This window comes from Triticum urartu, chromosome 2A, assembly GCF_056163025.1.
Source record: "Triticum urartu cultivar PI428250 chromosome 2A, HENAU_Tu73, whole genome shotgun sequence".
Taxonomy (NCBI): domain Eukaryota; kingdom Viridiplantae; phylum Streptophyta; class Magnoliopsida; order Poales; family Poaceae; genus Triticum; species Triticum urartu.
The window spans coordinates 289,192,314-289,200,438 of NC_141874.1; positions in this window are offsets into that span (position 1 = coordinate 289,192,314).

Genomic DNA, 8,125 nt, shown 5'->3' on the forward strand with positions numbered 1-8,125 from the left:
TCTGCTTATTGAGGAATGGAAGAATCTTCATAAATGAGAGGCATACCTTTGCAGCATGAAGGAGAAATTTCATCCATGATATTACCCTGCTTTCTCACAGATTCAAGCTTGGTTTAAAGCCTTTGCTGCTCCATTGGATTAATTATTTGCCCTAGATGGCTCCTTGTAATTATGTAAACCATCTTGTAATTATGTGCATAGTACCATAGGTGAGTAGTCTAACCTTATAGGTGAGTAGCCTAACTTTTGTTCCATAACATTTTGTATTTTGTTGGTTGAGTTATAATAAAGTACTGTGGGGCTGTTTCTTCACAGTTTCTAGTCAAAAAAATATTCCATGTCACAAGGGAAAGATAGTAGCATCGTGGTTTATCAAAAAAAGTTTGAGGACGAGATTGCAAGATGGAAAGAACGTCGGCCGAGATATGTTTTAAGCAAAGAACTAAAGAAGATCCACATGCAGGATTTTCCACATGCAGCAACATGGGAAGATGGGCAGTGGAGCCAGGTCGGAGGAAGCTATACCTGAGGGTCATCGGGATGTGACTAGGTGGGCGTCGGCTGTCGGGATCTGCCCATACTGTGGCAGCAAGCAAGTGCCGAAGGCCCTACCGCGTCGGAGCTTGGTTAGAGAGAACAGCGAGTACCGCAGATCGGGACGTGTTGCCTCAACGTCGTTGAATGGAGAAACAACGCACATCCTCCCTTTCCACCGACGGACGGGATGCGGCCGAATTAGTGACCAACGGTCAGAGAGAGAGGCCACCGCCGCCTTGTGTGAGATAGTGTGACGAGAGACAAACCCTGGCAGGTAGGCTCCATTGTATATAGTGGAGCAGATTTCTGTTTTCCCGACGACAATCATTTTATATTCTATACGTTCCATTGAGGAATAAAATTTATTTAATACTAACGCATCAAGTCAAACTTTGTTCTGTCTACGCGTGGTACACGACCCTCCTTCGAGTATAAAACCTCTACACGCGTCAAATTATCACATGGGCTGCCTTTTCATACAGAAATGAACTCCACCGTGTAACCGCGGGGGTGTGGCCGGGAGCGAGACGTGAGTATGTGCATTGTGTGTGCACCTCTTCTTTACGTGCAGGTACGTACGTACATGGGTGGGTGTGAGAGAGAGGGTTTGTGCGAAACAGAGGCAATGTGTCGATGATATCTCAAACAAAAAAATGTAACATATGCAAAGTGTGTGAAACAAAGTCATGGATATATCATATATAGAGGGAGCGATCCACGAGAAGAGAATGGAGGGATCATGGGCATGAGATATCGATAGAATTGAAAACAGGGATGAAGTGTGTGGGTGCACGATCGATAAAAAGTGCCATCGAATTTGTGTTTGCCCACATCAAAGATACAGGGCGACTGACCTACTGGAATGTGAGAGGGCAGAGGTGCAGTTTGTCTCTGTGGCATGTATACCTACCTACAATGTTCGACTATCGGTAGGTGTGGGGGGGGAGGGGGAAGAGACCTAACTATAGAGAGGTAGATCGACGGGTATATGTGTGGAGAAGGAGAGATACCTAGCTATGTATTGAGGGAGTTCGATCGGCATCCATGCATATGTGTAGCAAAGGAATAAGGTTGGGAGAGAGACAAAGGTAGAGTTTACGAGGGTTGGTGGTGGAGTTGCTTGTCACAAATGGTGGGAGAGGCCTACTAGACAAACGGAGGGTACGAGTGCAATATCAATAAGAGAGGGGACGTCTACTTGTCTATGCACGTACGTGTGAGAGACGGGCCGGGAGGTATGTAAGGATGATGAGGGGGGACGATATGGTTGTGGTAAGCAGACGTAACTACATATCAAGATGAATCGTCGTGTGTCGGATAAAGTGAGACATAACTAGTAAGGTACGTCGATCGGTGTGTGGGGAAAAAGAATTATAGTTGACCTAGCTATATGTGCGAAGATCGGTAGGTATACATGCATGCATGTGTTACAAGCAAATAAGGTCTGAAGAGACGGACAGGGGGAGAGGGGTGCGGCTAGCAGGTGGTGCGAGAGGCCTACTATGTCGAGGGGGAAGCAGTGTGCAAGTGTGAGATCGATGAAAAGAGGGGCGGGAGTGTGCACCTGTGTGGAACCGTATTGAACATAGGGGGGCATGGACGGTGAGAAGAGAAGAGGGGAAGTGTGTGTTTGTGGTAGGCACACTTGTCTAGAGAGGTACAAAGAGAAGAGGATTGTGTGGGTGTAAAAGACGAACAGAGATCATAATTAATTATAAAAAAAGTGGATTCAGATATTCGAAGAAGAAGTCATAGTGTTTTAAACCGACGCATGCATGAATGAAGATATATAATGGTGATGCGCATGGTGTGGTTATGAACATGTTATACTACATATAATATATAGAACATTGATTATAATTTGTGATAATGTGTCGCTTTTGCAGCTCAGGGCTAAATACTTGTCATAATGTAGGGGGCGGGGCACTATACTTTGTGTGATAAACATGGTGTACGTATGGAACATGGTTCAGATTATGAAGATCTAGTTAGTACATCAAATGTACTATTATTTGGAATCAACATCAAGTGTATTAAAAAATTGAATTCGAGTTCATATAGTACACATAGTTCATATCTATCTCTATAGTTATCATGTGGTGTGTTGTTAAGATAATACACGAATGATGGTTTAAGTTGGCAACAATCATGATTGTAGATTCTTATTCAAATAGTGAAACGAATTCAAATTTAGTTTGAATTGCCGCGGTAGTAGAGACATTTGGAATGCACTAAAATGTTGGCATGAGTAGGTTACATGCATTATACAGCCAACGAAACAATTTAATTGGACATAACATGGATTCATAACTTTGAATAGCATTTGACAGTAAAACAGGACAAGACTCTATTTGTGTGGTGTGAATTGTTTTATTTTTTTAGTTTTTTTGTTGAGGGAAGTGCGAATTGATTTGGTACATACAATATTACATGTTAGGCTTGTCCTAAAATTCAACCCGCGCCTTGTTATATCCCGAAAATTCAGATATCGTGCTCCCAAAACTCGCGCCTTCACAACCCGCGCCTTGCTATCCCGAAATTACAACGCGCGTGAAAACTCCCTCCAACTACCAAATCCTGACAGGCGGAATCCCCCTTGTAACCCTGAGCCAAAAGGGTTGCTAGTTCAACTCAGTGGGGGTACTTTTGTAACGCACCCTACATTTTGGAGAAGCGCATCCCTAAATCATGGCCCTCCTCTCCCATCGCCTCCTTTTCGCCATTCGAAATCCCAGGACGCCATGACCTCTCTGCTCCAACCGCAAAACCCCACCCTCCTCTGTCCGCCACCTCACCACTGCCCAGCCGGAGCCTCTTCCCCAACGACGTCGTCCACTGCAATAGCCCGACGTCCCTCATCCACCTCCCCGAATGAGGATCCGTCGTCGATCTCGTCATCCCGCCGGTTCAGCCGCCTTGTCATCCACCTCCAAGGAGTTGCTTAGACGATCGCTGTGGCTGATCCATCCCCATAGTGGCACCTTAACCTGCTCCACCGAAACCGCAGCATCCTCACCGACTCCTTGGATGAAGCCGAGGCCTACTCGGCGCCACCAAAGAGGTTGTACGCTCATCGCATCGCACCTTCTCCTTAACTCGACCTCCCGGGGCCGATGGTGCTCCATCCCGCACTGCCATGGTGTGGCTACCTCGAAGCCGGTGCTGCGGGCGACATCTCCACAGTGGCTCTCCCCCAGCGCGACGCCCCTTCGGCGGCAGCGGCCATACTAGCCAGATCTGCTGCTGCTGCTCTGGCTCTCGCTCGCGCTCCTGTTGCTGCTCTGGCTCTCAGTCGCTCACGCTGCTGCTGCTCCATCTCTCGCTCGCTCGTGCTGCTGCTCTGCTCTCCCCCTCGCTCGTGATGCTGCTCTGCTCTTGCTCGCGCTACTGATGCTGGTACACGGGCTACTGCAGCTACATGACTTGCTGCTCTGGTTCTAGTTCACACTGCTCCTCCAAGCGATGCTGCTCCGGCTTCTATCTGCTACTGTGTTCACCATCGATCGCCTGCTGATTTAGATCACTGTTTCTCTAGTACTAGTGCTCAAGCGGCCTAAACTACACATGAAGTGCCTCTGCTACCAATGCGTTCAGTTTCGACAGTAACATTCAGATTCCACAATAAATTTCAGTTTTAACAGTTAAGTTCAGAGTCAACAGTTTTTACCTCATCTGTTGTAGTCTGGTGTTTTTTGGTGATGTAATTTTTACATTTACCACTTTTTGGTAATGTATTGTACATCATCTATTGGAGATTCTATTAGAATCACACTTGAGATTAACGATGTATGTCTTGAACTGCTTCAGCCTCGACGTCTTACGGCTCGCCGAAGCTGCTCTAATGATGGAACCATCCATCACAACAGAGCAATGCCCTGGACACCGTCTACAGATTCCTCAAATCTTCCTCCACACCTCCGACAGCAACCTCTGCCTCAACTTCTTCAGCGACCAACCCAATGATGTTGAGGTCGACACGGCTACGGCAAAGAGGTTGTACACTTGTCGCATCACTTATTACTCTACCGGGCCGTTTGGTTTTAGGCCTAGCAATGCCACACTTTGCCATACAATGTTGCCAAACTTGCCTAAGGTTAGTTCTTCAAAATGAGAGCCACAAGTTGGCAATCCTAAGGGAATCTTCCCACACTTTTTGTGTGTATGTCATGTGGGGCCCTAGTGTCGCTTTCCAAAGGTGTGGCTTGAACCAAACACTCACCTAAGTTGGTCAAACTTGCCAAACCTTAGGTTTGGCAATCTTAGTCGCAAACCAAACAACCCCTACATTCATGTCAATCCATTAGGGATATTTTGGTTAAAAGGAAAAAGTGAAGGAAAAACATAACAATTGGAAATTTTCCTATGGCACTCTGCTATTCAATTATTCATGCATTTTGTTGAAAGGAATGGAGCAAAACATCCACCTGGACATACATTTCAAAATCCTATGCATGAAAACAAGATCAAGTGCATTAGTGGCATAATAACATTCTAACTATACACGCTTTCATATGGTTTCACTTTAATTTGGCCATGTTTCTTTACATTCCTCTGCTCTTCCAATTCATGTGAACCAAACACCCAAGTTGATAGAAATCATGTGTTTATAAATGCTATATTCCCACATGCATTCCTATCCTATTCTGATGTTTTTCCTATCCCTGCGTTTTTAGAATCCTGCAAGCCAAAGGAGCCCTTACAGAATTACTTCAGTTACAGGTAGGTACCAAAGAAAACTTTGTGTGGTTTGTCTTGCTCCTGTCGCGACGTCGTCCATCTCACCTCAGCTGCTCCATCGACACAAGCATCCACCAAACCATACACCACGACTCCTAACTGTCTTTCTCTGCCTCAGATCTCCTTCCCTACCGTCGGCACCCACCGCAACTGGATCACCATCATTGACTCAGCAGATGAACCTGAGGAGTACACGGGTCCATAAGAGAGGTCGCACTCTTTTGTTTTAACTTATGTTATGCATTGCTTAATATTACCTGCTACTTTATCGTCATGTTCACCTCTTAGACTCCAAGTCAGGGCCAAATTAATGTTCAAACTTGAGTTTTAAAATTACTTGTGTGGCACATATCAAGGCAGCAATGAATATTATCTCTGTCTATTATCTGGTTCACCTAGGGTATGCCTATGTTGTTCATCTTGGGTGGGAAACAAATAGTAAAGCAATCATCATCTGTCTTTTTATTAAATTAAAGTTATCATCAGCCCGCTATCATTATTTTTGGATCCATCCACTGGTTGTTACCATCACTCTAGATTTCTGCATGCTCACGTTACATAATCTCACTATATTTTTTTCGTATGCATGTCAGATATTGTACACAGTCATGCTGAACATGTAGAGAAAAAGAGAAGAGTTTTGTCCGGCAATACAATGTCATGCAGACATCGCTCCATGGTGGGTTCAATGTCAAACCCTCCCCCCCCTCTCCAGATTGTAATCCAGAGGAAGATATTTGTTCTGAGGCAGATTCAGACGTAGCTGACCACTCCTATTCCCCCCCCCCAAGGTGTTTGCTCTAACTTGGCACGATGATGTTGGTCATATCATTCATATGTTGCCTTGTAGTGCCTACTTTCAACATCATATATGTCATCTACTTAGTTTAGACATGTTCTATAATGCTACATGTTTAGTTTCTATATCATATATTGGAATTATGCAGTCTCATCTCTTTTAGTCACCCATAATATATGTGAAATATGCCCATCGTGTTTAACCACGCATTATATATTTGAATGATATCTTGCCCATCCTTTTCTCATTACATTTCCATTTGTCGACAATGTTTGTACATTAAACTACTCTTCCCGTGAAGCAGCCATTTGAGTGGGTGATGGAAAAATCTGAAGCAAAAACAAGGTCTTCAGAGCAGACAGTGCTACTTGTCAAAGCACATCTCTTGCTGGGTCCCGATAGCTCCTCAGAGATGGATTCAGAGACAGATGACCAATCCTATTCCCCCACCAAGGTGTATGCTCTAACTTGTCACGGTTATACTGCTCATATCATGCATATGGTGCCTTGCATTGCATAGTTTAGACATCATATACACAATATTCAACACCATGTTCTTAGTTCAGACATCATATATGCGAATGCCCTCTGCTTAGCATATAAATCACATATGTGAATTAAGTCATGCGATCATGATTACTTAGATAACACGTATGTGAATTATGTCATGCGAACCTGTTTACTAAAGACATCATATATGTCATGCTATAATATATAATCATCAGCCATAATATATAATTATCTCATGCCATCCTGTTTAGTTAGTCATCATATCTTTGAACTATGTCATGCTATGCTATCCAGTTTAGATAGACATCATATATGTGAAATTATGTCATGCTATCCTTTTTGGTTAAACAATATACATGTCAACTATTTCATGACCTCTTTTTTCTACACTATCTATTGCATCTGTCTCTCATACAATGTCTGTACATTCAACTATGTTTCTTGTTTATCGGCCATTTGAATTAGAGTGGGTGATGGCAGTATCTAGCGGAGTAAAAACACAATCTTTAAATAAAACAGTGCTACCTCTTGGTGCGGATAGCACCCCGGTTGTACATGCACGAGAACCGGCCCTAAAACATATAACCCAGACTCTCGCAGATTGTACCCCTACTGCGATGGACAGAGAACCAGCTTCACCCAATCTAACCCTAACCCCAACAGATAGTAACCCAGTTCCTGTTGACACAACACCATCTCCACCACAGAGCTCCCAAACAGGAGCAGTTAGTAAGGCAGCTCCAGTGCCCAAAGCACATGTACTACCATGGCGAACCCCAACTCCACTAGTTAGTACACCTATTCCTGTGGAGGAAGCACAACCAGCCATTCGTAGTTTATCATCTATTGCATTTGATGTTGTCAAACCCTATGTGTGGATCTTCCCATCATGGAAATATTATACTGAAGATGAAGGAAGATGCCAGTTGCAGGTGTTTGTCCAGGAGTTATATGTAAGTAATGTTATTCATGGCAATTACTTTGCTTTGTCCCATACATTCTACCTCCATGATGGTTATAATACAACAAATTTTGACATTTTTCTCTATAGAGAAGGACTGATTTGGAAACTCAAGATGAGGTAACCTGTGCTAATACCTCTACTATCTTCAAGGATGCTCGGTGGCAGTATCGGAATCACCTGAAGAAAACGTACTTCACTGGCAAAGAAACAAATCAAATTCCCGTACGTTCTCCTGAGACACATTCACTGGACGATGACTAGGAATGCCTTGTTCTGTACTGGTCCCGAACCAAGAATGTGGTAAGGTCTATGAGATCATTTTTTATTTTTAAGTACTATATGCCTGCGTCTTACTATACTCTGTTCATGTAGAACAAGTTCTTAAACATGAAGAACAACTATTATCATTTAAGATTCCATTGCTATTGTGCATACTGCTTTGCTCTTGCATCGATGTGTTTACTCATACAAACTTATTTTAAAATAGAAGGATCCAATCGAAACTCCGATGGCAGAACAGGTATGTTTATGCATGTTTCTTTAACAGGTTTGCTCTTATAAATAGCTCTATTCATTTC